This window comes from Lepidothrix coronata, unplaced genomic scaffold, assembly GCF_001604755.1.
Source record: "Lepidothrix coronata isolate B3197 unplaced genomic scaffold, Lepidothrix_coronata-1.0 Scaffold241, whole genome shotgun sequence".
Classification (NCBI taxonomy): Eukaryota; Metazoa; Chordata; class Aves; order Passeriformes; family Pipridae; genus Lepidothrix; species Lepidothrix coronata.
This window is the reverse complement of record NW_016690421.1, coordinates 204,563-219,873: the sequence shown is the minus strand read 5'-3', so window position 1 is coordinate 219,873 and position 15,311 is coordinate 204,563. Positions and strand designations below refer to the sequence as shown.

The window sequence follows — 15,311 nt, the reverse complement described above, 5'->3', positions numbered from 1 at the left end:
ATCACGTTTTCTCTTCCCGCCCTGCTACCAACACCACCAAAGCCTTATTAGAAATCCTCTTGTCTTTCCACATCGCCTGTTTTCTCATGCTTTACTCCAAATATCCCCCAGGATAACTTCTCCTGTTACTTACCACTCTTCTCACAAGGTGGTAGTGAAAAGTGAAGTTGATTTACAATTACTTTGTCTCAAAGGCACTGCCTGTAATGCCAATGCTATAGTTAAGATAGGATTTTGTGACCAATGGAAATAGGTTGTCCATAAGCAGTGGCATTCTTCCAGTGAGGACAAACACAAGGAACTCAACAATACATTTTCAGCATCATTGACCTCACATAAAAAGAGCAAATAAAGCATTCTGTGAGAAGAAACTTCATACATTTTTCACTCTCTTTTGCCCTAAGCTAACTGAACTAACGCAGGGAGACGCAGAGCTATTTAATTACCTCCTCCAGTACCTGTTAATCAGCAAATACGCCTCACTTTTGACTCTCATCCTTAACACAGTACTCTTGCACTCGCTTCTGTATAATACACATGTATGTCATCCTTCTTAATTTCAAGAAAATGTGCATACCTCAGTCATGCACAAAGAGGTCAGCACTAGAGAAGAGTCAGGGACTAAAAGCATTTCTAATATCTTTCTAGAGATATTACTCCCTATGAAAATTTATCTTGAGCTCCCTTCAGACTTTGAGCTGTAAAATTCTGGAAATACTGTCAGCTCTTATATGTGTTTTTTTTTTTTTTGAGGTGAGTAACTTCTTTTTCCTTCATGGAGTTATAAAATGGAATAGCTGAGTTAGTAGCTCTTACTTTTTTGAAAACGCTCTGCTTTATTCTTACAGTGCCAATAAAATGATGTTAATCATACTTCTCTTCAAAGTACTTGACACCTATTACAAAACTTCTGTCATGAATACAGTTTTTCTATTAAAATTCAGCATCCTGCAGTAAAAACATTCTTTTGCTACACTTAAGAGTCATGTCAAAACTCATCAAAAAATAATGTTCTTCTTGTCAGTCTGTCCAACCCACCAAAAAACTTGAATCTACACATGCCTTTCTGCTGTCAACATTTGCCTCCCACTTAAAGGAATTCTGCAACCTACCTTGCACTTGACCTATCTGGTTTTCTTGGTTTTGTGTCTGCAGTACTGGCATAGTTTCATTAGAGAACTGTGAGGTGCTGTTAACAAGATCAGGCCCTCCGAAAGAACTATACGCTATTAATGGGAATTATTTCCAGAATAGGAATAACACCAACCTCTTGCATGCATGTAGCATTATGCATAGCAAGATTATCTAGTACCCTGAGAAGTACAGTTTTTCTGCAGGTTAATGAAAGAATTTCTGAACTGAAAGAGGAAGAATGAGCCAATGCCAGTGAAAAATAATAATCGCTAAATCACTGACAGCTCTAATTTAGAAAGAGCTTTTTTAATTTAAAGATTATTAAAAAATGACAGGTGGAACTCTGAACACCTACAATGGTGTTAAAATAACACAAATCCCAGCATAGTTTTACAATAGAAAATACTAGAAACATACATGGAGGCTCATTTTCTGTCTAAGGTGTTACAGTTTTAATTGAAAGCAGGGGTACTGGATTTTCAGAGAGGGGAAAAAAAAAGCAGATGACTCAATAAAAGCAGTTGAAAAAATTAAAATTAAGTTAATGCATGGGAAGGGAACATCCTAAGAGGTTTCTAGTCACGAAAAGGACATTCAAACCCATAAGAATCAGAATTGCAAATGTAAAAATATTCAGTGTCTAATAGAAGTTGGGAGGGGTTATCAGGACAGTACAATCAGCCACAAGTGCTGAAAAAGATTTTTTGCTTGTGATTAGATTCCATGATGTCCCATAAGGCATGACGTCCTACTGAACATCTTTTCAAGTTGGGCACATCTAAAAATGCAGTGTCCGTTAAACGTTTCATTCATAATGTAGGGGTTTTTCCACTGTTGTACTTAAGGGCCATTATCTTCTACCAGGTTGCCTATTTTACAGAACACAGAGGAAACACAGGAAAGTGACAATATCCTTTAGCCAGTACTCACACTGTATGTATCAGAACACTGGGGCCAGATTTACCACCTCTCTTCCCCAGAACAGGAAAGACATTGACAAAGTGGAGCAAGCTGGGTGGAGGCCAGTCATGATAGTTGGGGCTGGAACACATGCCCTGTGAGAGGAGGCTGAGAGAACTGGACCTGTTTATTGTGGTGAAGAGACAGCTCTGAGGGACTGAACAGCAGCTCCACAGTGCCTGTGTTCTCATGGTCAGCCTCTTCGTAGCAGTGTGTAACAGGGATGAGAGAAAACAGGGAAAAGGTGAAAACAGAAAGGTTTGGACTGTGTATATGTTTTCTCACCATGAGGACTCCCCAGCAGTGCTGCAGGTTTCTAAGATATGCTGTACCATCTCCTTTGGAGGATTTCAAGATCCACTTGAATGAACCAGTCAATGATCTAGTCTGAACCCTTGGTTGGCCCTGCTTAGAGCAGGAGGTTCGACTAGAGATCTCCCAATGTTCCTTCACACATGAACTATCCTCTGACTCTGTAAATGCAGTAACTTTCAGATTTATCCTTGTCTGTCAAATTTTCTTGAACTTATCCAAAAGATTTAAGTGTTATTGCAGAAAACGTTAGAAGATAGAAACAGTGTGATCACATAAGTCCTGTATCCTTCGGAAACTTCTTTAACAAAACATACTAATACAGGTAGAAAAGAAATTAAAGATTTAAGAACTTCATCTTTCAAATTGACTAAAACAAAAAAAGAATTAACAAGCAAACAAAGGAGAAAACTAAAGTGAGCAAAGACTAAGTAAAACTGAACTTAGATTTTGCACCCCTCTCTCTACATTGGCAACTGATTTTTACTGCCAGGTTGCTACTTTGACTCTACCCCTATTGCACTCAGCAACTTGCAGAGGTATGCCACAGGGTCTTTCCATCTCCAAATTATAGTATTGGTAGAAAAACGACTACCTAATGTATCTATCTACTGATCTATGCCTAGATTAGTATAGATTAAAAAAGCGATAAAGAGAATACTAACAGTGTTAAGAAACTAGAAAAGTGCTAAAGTGGAAATACTAGTTCTTGACAAATTTATGAACAACATCTGCTCAGACATGGTTTTCCATGGAGAATTTTAAGCCTGATTGCCAAGCAGTTCCACAAGACACTAGTCCACATAATCCTACTTCAACTGCTGAATAATTCCTCAATATGCTATTCCACATAATTCTAGATGTATACCAACTGTTACCACAAAGAAAATTAATTACTATTTAGGATGAAATTTACTGCAGGAAATTGATAAGAGTCTTTCTCACCTCAATAAAAATAACCAACAGCAATCTTAAGGTCAGCATCAGCAAGTGCAGTATGAAGATCTGGGATACATTTTGAGTGTGATGGCCCACTAAATACAGTTGTTGATAACATCTAAGGAGTGACAACACTGTTAGCTTCAACATACGGGTTTTTTCGTACTTTGGGGAGAAAACGGTTACAAAAAGGACTGAACTACTACAACACTGATTAAATATATTTGTTACCAAATTGCTAAAAAGAAAGCAAGCCACTGGGTAAGATTTTTAAGACTAAGGTTCTTTCAAACGTGTCTTTGAAATCAAATATATCTTTGGGGAGTTACCCTGCACAGGTTGTGATGAAAGTTTGGTGTTGGCAGCTATTTTATCGCTCAAACTATGGTGTGCAGTTCACTAAATAGCTGTTCTCAGTACAGTTCTCCCTTCTTACCTCTTACCTTCAGAGCAGCTTAGATAGTATTATGAATATGTCACCAGTTGGATGAAAGGAGAACTTGAAAGTTGTTGGAATATTTTTTATTAATCCTGGATTATTTTCATCTGAGCATGGGACTACTCATAAAAAGGAAATAGAGAGCAGGAAGATTTACTCATACCAGAAAAAAAATAAAGCAAAAACCACTAAAAACATCAAGAGTATATTTATTTGTAAACATATCTCTAGGTGTCCTTGAGTTTAAGATCTTAGAAAAATGCATTGCTATGACATGTAAGAAAAGGAAAGTAGCTTTCTGTCAACAAAGATTTCTGTAGCTTCTACTGTGTAAAAGTCCATTCAACAAGGCACTTCAAAACATACTGAAATGTTTTAATGGATTAATCTGAAAACACCAACGCTGTGCTACATCTTGTATGGTGTGGAACAGGTAAGTAGGGCTGAAAGACAAACTGATCAGTGACGTCACTGTTAAGTCCACCAGTGAGATATTCATCACCTAACCCTGACTATCTGAAAGCTGTTGGTATTCTTGAGAGGGTTGCTCTGCCAGCCGGAGTTACCAGCCAAAAGGAAGCTTTTCTGTCTCTTCACAGTTTCTGGAAAGAGGGAAATACTTTCTTTTTCCCTCTTCAGTATAATGTCTGTTATTCTGTCCTCAAAGCAAGAGGGAGAGATGAACCAGCAGGTATTTTTTCCCTTTGTGCTCTTACTTACCCTTTTTCATGTTTTTCTGTACCATGAGGTAGAATAGCTAAAGAGTAAGACAGATGTCTGGAAGTTCAAAATATTGAAAATTATGAAAAGATGCCACTTACTGAAGTTAAGAACCAGTATAAAATTTTGCTTGGCGTTCAGGCTCCTCAGTGACCTCTCCTGGTTTTCCAGTTAGCAATGCCACTAATGAGCTAATAATCTCTGCTCACAGTTATCAAAGTATTTGAAAGGTGCCTACAAACCTTCAAAATAGTAGTTTCCATTTAGGATGTGACTTCAGATCTTGGGTTCAGAAAGTCAACTGTATCTGGAAGACTGACAGAAAAACTGAAGCTCACTGGGGAAGAGACGATGAAACCCCAAGTAAAGGCACAGAATTGTTCAGAGGTGGGAGAGACTTAAGGGTGTTTCAGAATATGACCTTTGCTTCCTAATGTGCTCTGTCAGCAAATAGAAAAGAACAGCTGTGACTGCTGTACAGACAGGAAAATACACACACTCAGATATAAAACAAATAGTTTATATATAAAATAAACAAACCTTTTATTTGTAACTGGTAAAAAAGGCACAAAAGAAGGAAATAAAAGATTCAGGTCTGATATATATGATTAAATCTACCTCTCTATAATGACATTATCTCTTAAACATGCATTGCTCCATCACGGAAGACTTCATTTTAAGAAACCTTGCACCCAGGTGCTCATTAATACTATGCAGCCAACATACATATTAAGTTTATTTCTGGCAAATGTCAAGTTAAATGATGTTCAGACTCTCACTGTATATTATCAGGATTTCTTAGTTCATCCAAAAGATCACACTGTGTCCTATCACAATGGAAGACTACTGATCTGCTTCGGTTGTGATATATTTTATCTTACTTCAAACTGAGAGCAAAAGTTACAAATAAAACCTTTCAAGGACTAAACAAGTGATATCTAAACAGCAGAACGGTATGTAAGCCTTTATTCACAAACCCACTGGAGAGCATATCTTTGCTCTAAGCTTCCACTTGGAAGTCTTTATAAACAGACAGTTGGTCCAGAGGATCAGTCCCATACACTAAAATGATGACCAACCTTCCTGTACTGCCTCTTCAGGAGAAATTGTCAGCAATATCTAAAAATATATGGCGCATGAAGCAATATAAATTCACACACTTGTAAATTTGCAGTGCAAAGCAAGGAATCTGAAATGAAGGAAAAGTGTAAAATTAAAGATATTTTAATATTCTAAAGAGATATTATTGCAGAGCCTCCTGTGGATTTTTCTGCAGAATTTTCAATGAATTTGATAGAACACGCTCATGCCCACACCACACTCAGCAGGTTTTCCTGACTCTTACTGTACTTCAAGCCATGTCTGACCACTCACCTACTACAGACATGGCAGGGGACATGCAAACAAGATGCCAATGTTTGGGCCAATGCATTATTCCTGTCCATTTAATGAAATGGCCATAACACAAGGATATAAAACCCAGCCCAGTAATCAGAAGTCGGAACAAGCGCTAGACGTAACAGACAGGTTTAGTAACTACATCATACTAGTTTTTGTTAAGTGGCCCTGAGTGCTCTTGGCTACCATTTATTTATGCAAGAAAGAGCATTTGGCAACTGAGGCAAGATTAGGGACATTCTTATGACTGGATATAAACCAAGTATTTGCAAACTATTCAAGAAGTAGGAAACCTGAGTCCTGCCTGGAAACAAGATTCTCTATAGCAACAAAGAAAATTTCAAGCAAGTGAACTTGTGTTCATAGGAAAGAAACCACTTTAACATGAGGTAATGTGATTTCATTACATTGTCTTATTTGACATAAGGAATTAAAATTCATCCTATTGTGGTATTACAGCCTGATACCGCAGCAAACAAGATGCATGTTTTTCATAGATTTGTCACTTTGCCTTAAGAGTACTTGTTTTCATTGTACAGACCACAGCACTAAATTAAAACATAGAGTTGTCAAGAAGACTAGTTTCATTTCCTGCAAATATCCTTCAATTCCTCCAACTACATTTCTAGAAATCAATTTTAAAAGGTGAAGAAGACATGTTTGAACCTGCCTGCTACTTCGTCAAAGACTGTTATCTTGCCAAGAGGGGAAAAAAGGGGCCCAGGATAATGTTTTCAAATAATGTGAGTACCGTGTATGCTCCTGGCATCTATCCAAAAATCAGTGATGGGAAGCCTCCCTTTTTTCCCCCCCACCAAATCCTTTGCTTATCACAGACAAGATCACTAACAAAGATCAGTTATATAAAACTGAATCAAGAATAAGCAGCAATGCTGCCAGGAAACTCAGTGAGCAACCTGAGAAGCTCCCAGTAGTTGTGAAACCTGCTTGTGATGAATCTACACAACAGATTAATTTGTTACAGTCTAGGAGTAAATCTGAATCCTGTATCCTTGCTGATGCCTCACACATGTGGATATCCATAAATGATACCTAAGATATGATATTCCTAAGATCAGCTGGCTGGAAGACCCCACACTGTATAAATGGCCAAGTATCATTTTTTCACCCTACAAAAAGATGTATTTCTCTTTCTTAAGGCCAAAGTCCTGCAGTTATAACAACAACATATCATAAAACCAAATATATTCTCAATTCCCACAGATGGCTCTCCATCACTTCAAGTCAAGTTCAAAGCAATGGCACCCACTTTCAAGGTGGTTCCTAGTCCAGGGTATAGAAAAGTTGGCCTAAAAGTCTATGCTAGACCCTGTGAGAAGTGAGTTAACTCCTCAAGCCCAGTGCACCTCAATGTATCATCAGTCTGCAAAAGATTGGGCTCAGCTCTGTGACAGATAACAGTTTTTCCAGGAACCAGTGTTTTCAGAATACTAAAGTCTGTTATGACTCTTTTCCAAACACCTGACCTCAAGCATTGCTTTTACTTTGTCACTACCATAAATATATGATAAAAAGAGAATAATGAATTTCTGTTTCCTATAGATTTGAAATTAGTCAACATGTCAAAAAATTATCTGGGAAAAAGAGCCTGGCAGACAAATAAATAACTTAATTGCACAAACTAACTTATTTCCTTGGAAAATTTTCCTTAAAATTTCCATAAAAGCCATTTCAGTACTCTCATTTTGCCCCAGGACTTGTGAACACCAAGTAATGAAAAATGCAGCAGCTCAGGTCACATGAATGAGAGGGAATGCAAAAAAAATATATTTGATGTAGGAGCCCATAGGCTGCCACTATGCAAGCTCTTGATTACCTTTCTTGTTATTAGCATATCTGTCATTAAACTGCTTAGTGAATAATGTACAGCAGCTCAGTAAGGCACTATAAACCCAGCAAATACTTGTGCAGAACAGGATAAAGAACTAGCATGTAATTCTGGTAACTATTTTGTAGCAGAAGTCTTATGAGGGGCAACTGAGGGAGTTGGGGTTTAGCCTGAAGAAAAGAAGGCACAAGGGAGACCTTATTGCTCTCTACAACTACCTGAAAGGAGGGTGTACACAGGTGTGTGTTGGTCTTTTCTCCCATGTAGCAAGCGATAGGAAAAGAGGAAATGGACTTAAGTTGTGCCAAGGAGGTTTAGACATGATATTAGGAAAAATTTCTTCACTGAAAGGGTGATGAAGCATTGGAACAGGCTGCTCAGGGGAGTGGTGAAGTCATCATCCCTGGGAGTGTTCAAAAAACATGTAGATATGGCACTGAGGGGCATGGTTTAGGTGTGGACTTTGCAGTGGTGGGTTAATGGTTGGACTCAGAGGTCTTTTCCAATCTCAATTTTGCTATGAGCCTAAGTAAACAGACATTAATTTTCATCTAAAAAGCATAAATATCTTTTGTTCTGTTCACTAATTTGAATGCTGGTTTATCTTGTTACACAGAAGCAAGCCATACAAATCTGGTGTATGCCCTGCTTTTCTTTACAAGCAATTCATTCTTTCAGTGAAGGTAACTGGCAGGTAGGCCTTTGACTGTAAGTGTGGAAAAGAACAACTGCCTTACTCAAAACTGTCAAGCAAACAAAGATGCCCATTATATTTCCCTGTATCTGGGAACATCTTCTTTCCTGCCTCTTCCACTTTAACATCATCTTCACAAATTACCTCACTATTACTGTTCGTTAGCGGGCATGCAAAAAAGTCCTTCCACGGAGATTTCTTTTTTTCCCAGCACATCGGTGAAACAGTAGCGAGATCTGTAAGACTGGTCACGTTTGAGAACCATCCTGTTTTGCAATAAACATTCTAATTAACCATGCCCAGATCAAACCACAGCTTAAGTATCATGAAATATTTAATAAACAGCGAAAAATGCAATTCTCAGTGAAAACGTTAAAAGGAAATAGCTCAGTTTGCCTGCATTTTATGTTTCAGACTAACAAGCTGTTCATCTGGTTACATGTTTGTTGCTGATGATCTCAGCAGCTGGCAGGAAAAAAAAATTCTGCCAATCTGTTCCTGTTCATAAGGGTGTACAGGGTAGACAAAGAACTTGGACAAACCCACATTCAAGCATGCTGAAGGGTTTGTCAACTGCCTTGATTAGCCCAGGAAACAGCCTCTGAAGTTCAGAAAATGCCACAGGCTCATTCTCAAAGAAGAAGAAAATTTCCAGGAGCACACCATGTCGTGAAACAATCTGTTCCATTGCAAAACAGGTCTGCTGAGGTTCAGCCCAACACAAGAACTGCAACTCCATGATGAGCTAATAAGAAATTTATTTTTGTGGAAGTGCTTTTCTCAATAAATTGTAACCATTTCATACAAAAAAATATTTCATCAGGACTTGGTATGCACATTGTTGGGGTTTTTTGAATGCTGATAAAAAGCCTATAGCTTTCCCTTTTGTTTTAGGATGGATGCCACCAACAGCAACAGCTGACAACACTGACATGTTCCTCATTTCAATTTTACAGAGTAATGAAAATATAAGATAGATTTTTGTTTCAGTTAGAAAATACAGAGCTGTCTTAGTACTGGAGAGAATCACTGAATGGCTTAGGTTGGAAGGGACCTTAAAGATCATCTTGTTCCAATAACCCTGCCATGGGCAGGGACACCCTTCACTAGACCAGGTTACTCAGAGCTTCATCCAACCTGGCCTTGAACACCGCCACAGCAACTTGTTCCACAGTACCTCACGTAAAGAATTTCTTCCTAACACCTAATCTAAATCTACTGCCTTTCAGTTTTATGCCACTTCTCTTTGTCCCATCACTGCATGCTCTTGTAAGAAAGGTAGAATTGTTGATAATCACTGGAGAATGTCAGTTCTTGCCCAGTTTCATGGCTGCCCACCTGAATGACTGAGAATATTAATGTCCATTTCAAAAGTACTTGTTTAGAGGGATGTTCCAATAAAGAATATTGGTCTTTTCAAGCATCTACAAAATGAGAAAGTGCAAGCAATTTAAAAGGAAAAAAATCTAAATAATCAAAAGATTAAACAAACAAAAGGTTATATTTTCATTTTTATTTTCTTCTGGTTTCTCAGAAGCCTCCAATGGATTATAGCTCCTTCTTGGCTGAAAAAGATTTTCTTTAATTCTAGGAAGCAAAATTGTGACTGTTCGCAAAATATTGTACAAGATATGGCATCAGACACTATAAAATACACCTTGTTTTCCATTATAAAGTGTTTCTAAAATAGAGAAACCCAGGATGAAGCTGGAAGGCAAGCAATCTGGGTATCTGGAGAGAAGGGTGTCAGGAGATGGCCAGGAGGCTCTCAAGGAAATACAAAGCAGAAAAAGGAGAAAAGAGATGACAGAATCAAGCAAGGTAACAAACAAACAAAAAATATAAAGGAGAGGAAGGGTAAAAGTTCATGTCATGTTTCATCAATCTTCTGTTTGAAGACAACAAGTTATGAGGCAGGACATGAGAAATCAAGGGAACAAATCTGAAGATTGTGCTGAGGTGGAGAATAAGCAGGGAGCTAAATGAGAAATGAGCAAAAGTAGAGCATCTCACTGATTAAGCACACTTTAAAACCTTAATGTTAAATATTAATTTATGTTATCCATCTAAATACATATTTATATATAAATATTTTATACATATATATATATCCCTGAAATGTTAATGCACATGTCAAATTTTGTCTCCATGATCTAAATTTAACTTGCTAGCAAACCTTGCTCCTCACTCAATATTCTTAGGTTTAGGAATCTTTTGATTCAAATATGCCAAAAAGCCAAAAACCTAAGGCTGGAAATTCTCAGGCCTCAAAGTAAAAACTGACACAGACTCCAGAGCTTGGCTATTTTTTCAGCCTCCTGGAAGGGCAGGGACATGCGGGACAATCGTGACTGGGAGCATATACCCAGGGGCATCAATTAACAGGAATCAGGGGCACCAAAGAGCCAATCTCTTGAGCCAAAACTATTGCTAACCAGTGCTTTCTGCAAATCACAGATCCCTGAGTGTCAGGGATTGTCCCTGTGAACTGGAAGTTGACCAACTATACCACCCAATGGCCAGAACAGATCTGGGCAGACACAATTCACTAGATTCTCCAAGAGAAATATGGGTCCTGGCTGAAACACACACTATCCAAGGCCAGGGACCATTCACAATAAAACTTCTGCATGCACCCTCTGTTTTACAGAGCATGAGACATGACCACCATGGATGCACCGATTTTCATGCCAGTTTCAGTACCAAGTAACAGTCCTGGAAATACTTAATATGCTTAAGTAGACACAGTTTACGTCTGCATGCATCAGGGCCTGAGAATCACAGTGCAGTTATCTGATGTTCATTTCAGGTTTTTTGAGATTAAATATAATAGGTAGGGTTCACTCTGCAATTAGGTCATGTTTGCATTTTCCCTATGAGGATATAATTTCCTTAAAAGACTCTTCTTAGGGACTTTATATATCAAGGTTTAAAAACAAAAACTAAATGGATAAATAAACTCTATATAAATAGAGTTTAAGCATAGACTATATGTTTAATGCCACTTTAGTATTTGCTAGGGTATTTCAGAAAGCCCAAGGCATCCAAGTCAAGCAAGGTCAAGAAAAAAAAGTTGACTTGTCTTAGCAACTCAGGTAGCAGCAATGTCCTACTTTCAAAATACTACTATAGCTGCAATTACACAGATATGAAAAGAATTTTCCATAAAATTGATTAATTCCAGCTTTTGGGAAAAAAAAGTCATATGACATTTGAAGTCATGCATCTATCTACCAGTAGTTTAGAACAGAGTAGGAAAAATCATCATTCTGTAATCAAACCAAAAAAATATCTACAACTTGATAACAGAAAATATTATTTAAATAGCACATCAGTAGGCAAAAGTCCAGATTTTGGAACATCAATATATAAATAAGGTGACATGGAATGATAATAACAGGTTTGCTATTCTTTCTGCATTCTTTTCTAGCTTTTATGCCTGTAAATTGATGCTGCCAATGTGAACACTCCAGTGACTTAGTCTGCATTAATCAAAAGATGTGCGCTGCTCTATTTCAGAAGATGCATGCTGCTAGAGAAAACATCTCTACCAATTAAAACTGCAGCACACAAATTAAAGGCTAGGCTATTGCTGTGATATGAAGACACATTCCAATATGTGCAAACAAAAATGGTGCAATCCATGTAGTTAACTAAAAATCTTGGAATAATGTAGCTTTTCCTAAGTGGCTGTCTGGCAAAAAGAAATGAAAATATACAGACTGACCTTTGTGATCTACACTATATTTTGGGTATTGTCTATCATCCTCTATGAAACTTCTCTTCATCACACCATATGGAAAACATTTCATAGAGGTAAATTCTATGAATTTGAAAATAAATGTTTCAGAGCAATATATGATGTTGTTATTAAAGAAGCACCTGAGAAAGCTAAATGTTTCTATGGACTTACTACTAAAGCTAACACAAATCACAAGCTGTGCAGAACAGGTTAAACAGAAGGCATCTTGAAACTCAAACAGAATCTCTTACTTGTCTGATAGCAGCTCTAATGACTGTATGCCACGGGGATCAGTATAAAAAGTGCTGTGAAAACCTTATATTAAAGAGAAATATAAAATACATCAGTACCAAGAGATGATGTAAAACTGACATGTTTAAGGCAAAATTAACTCAGCCCTATATTTTAAAGATGGTTAAGTACTTAATTCATTCTGAAATTAAGGAGTCAGATGAGCAGGCATGTTTTGAAGCCTTGTCCTTGATGCTTATAAATAACGCCAGGGCTGGATCATGAAGTTCTGTAAAGACAAGTACAGCACTAGATACAACACTAGGAAACTTGCCCATGATTGACACCACTGTGCCAACACATTCTCATTTCCAGGATGAAAGGGCTCTTTTGAGATTCAGATTCCATCAAATATGCTGAGATCTAGAAAAACACCATTAGTACACCAGTGGGAATAAGACAAGAAAAATGTGTGACTTCTATTCAGTGAACATGAAATAAGCCATCCCCTGGTTTTGATCATCTCTTTTTCCTGTTATGCAAAATCCCAACCAAAAAGTGGCATCTGAGCAACGAAGACACACCAACTAGACTCTTCAGTACTATAGTTTAAAGAAAGCAAAGGCCTAGTCTTATTACATTTATATTCTTATTACAGTAAAAAATTGAGATAACAAATCTTCCACACATAGTAACACTATATTTTTCTTCTACTGTTTATCTCTATACACAAAGAAGAGCTGAGTTTATATTGAAACCCTTCACCTTTAGCATTTACAATTAACTTTTCTACTTACAGAAGAAGGAAACCCTTGTGGAAGCAGGAAATATGAATACTATCTGTTCCAGTTAAATTAATTTTGAATTCAGGATTCAACTGGAACATAAATTGAGTAATGATTACCTTTTTTTTTTTTTGTTTAGAGACATATTTATTTGTAGTAATTGTGTTAGAACTGTAATTGCAAAGAAACAAGTTGAAGGAAGCATTAGTAAACATTTTAATAGTCCAATCGTGCTATTAGCTTGTTGAGATGCATAAATAAATTACAAAACCAATAACGTAAACATTATAACTTCAAATATAGCAAATGTTATGAATTATCCTGTACTACATTGCACTTGTCATAGTCCAAAATTGATTAAGTCATGGGTAACGCAGAAGAAAGAAAAATACCTCATGGCAGATGTTAGTCCTTAATCAGAGTGGTGGAAGACTCTGCAATGGCAGGAGGCATAAAATTACCAGGGCATAATAGCAGCCACTTCTCAAGAAAGCCCAAACAATCATGGCTAAAACTGGCTGTCAGCCTACACAGAAGTATCTTCTGTATTTTGGTTATTTTTCTTTTTAAGGTAACTATGCCCTTTTTTTTTATTCCGTGGAATTGTGGTGAATGAATAGATGACATATAATAAAAGTTAAAAAATCTGGAGTTGCCTTAAAAGTGGTCTTGAATACAGTACTTCTGAATCTTCAAAACATCAGTCCAATTCTTATGAAGATTATTGTATTCTTGTTTCGCTGCTATTACTCCTAGCACATAAGAGCAGAACTGCTGAGCAGCACACTGGATTCTCACTGTGCAAAGTTTTCTGGTTGCTCTCTGTGGATCCCAAGTTTCACCATCAGTCTCTAGTTCGCACACATTAGATTCTGATTACTTTCTGTCACTACTCTCAAAACATGCTCACTTTACCTAAACGGCTCCACATAAATCACTTAAATCCTGGTAAGCATGATGATGCCTGATCTTCTACTCCACTGAATACCAGATGCTGCAAAAAGATAAGAGGTATTTTCACTCTCACTGCTACCTTATTCTCAGCAAAAAGCATGACAACCTTATTGAAGGCTGACATTCAGTAGCAAAATCAGAATGATTCCAAATATTCCAAGTGTTATATGTTTTCTGTGCAGTCTGTAATTATATTGATACCATACAGTTAACTCACGCTATCTTAACACCACTGTCACTGAGAACAGACAAGGTAGCTGGAATGCAAACCAATACAAAATGTGAAGATACTGCGCCGCATAAAAGTGAAGAATGGCAAGATACGTTATTTCATAGGAGGCTCACAATAATAGATCTGTTGTTTCATCACTGCCTTTACAGCCTTCTGCTATACACTATTTTAATCTATACTTTTACTTCAAAAAAATCACAGTATTCAGAAAAGTATTTGCCAAATGAGACATTCATTGTCCATGCTATGTATAACTTGGATTCATGAAGAAGCTGATACAGAGATATTTTGATAAAAAGAGCTAGATTTTAATATACCAGTTCATCTCCAGGGAGTCATGGACCATTTGATAGATATTAGAAACTGCAATTTCAGGCAGTGTAATTATTAGGCTTGTGCTAGAACCAGGACAACTAAGACATTACATCACAATACAGGTATAAATAAATAACAGAACAGTCCAAACCTCAAAAAAGAGTGACATGGCTAAGGATTGTACCATCTCAGCCTTTGCATGCCAACACGAGGGTAACAGTAAGCTGAAAGAGTGAATTTTAGCAGCAGTTTCTGGCCCTGACTATGTTTAGAAGATGTCTACCAGCCCCTAGAAGATGGTTTCTCAGAGTGTCTAGGATCTCAGCGGACACATAAGGGTAAGTAAATTTATTTCAAAAGGGGTATGTATACAATCAGTTTTTCATACAATTATGTGATTCTTCAGAAAAAAAAAAACAACAAAACCCAAAAAACTAAACAATTATAACAGCAGTACAAAGCATTCACTATCAATGAATAAGCACAAACTGTTGAGTAAGCAGGTTAAAGCCCACTACATCTGTATACATCAATCTATCAAGCACCTCATGGTATCACCAGCAGAATAATAACAGTTATTAATGAAGTATCTCTCCATTTTACACCT

General features: G+C 37.3%; 1 protein-coding gene across 25 annotated transcripts in view; it reads right to left on the bottom strand.

Moving 5' to 3' along the window:
* The window catches only part of KHDRBS2 (KH RNA binding domain containing, signal transduction associated 2), a 366,714-nt gene that overhangs the window by 309,953 nt on the left and 41,450 nt on the right, over nt 1–15,311 (bottom strand). Inside the window, exons 1-2 of one of the 25 annotated variants that reach the window (XR_001877996.1) lie at nt 14,119–14,135; nt 12,439–12,502 (exon numbers count right to left, since the gene is read on the bottom strand). The exons of 23 other annotated variants lie outside the window; for them this stretch is intronic. The gene's annotated coding sequence lies outside the window, so the exon portion shown is untranslated. Of the gene's footprint in view, nt 1–12,438; nt 12,503–14,118; nt 14,136–15,311 lie in introns of those variants that run through there. One more of the 25 variants, XR_001877995.1, reaches the window with a different exon arrangement.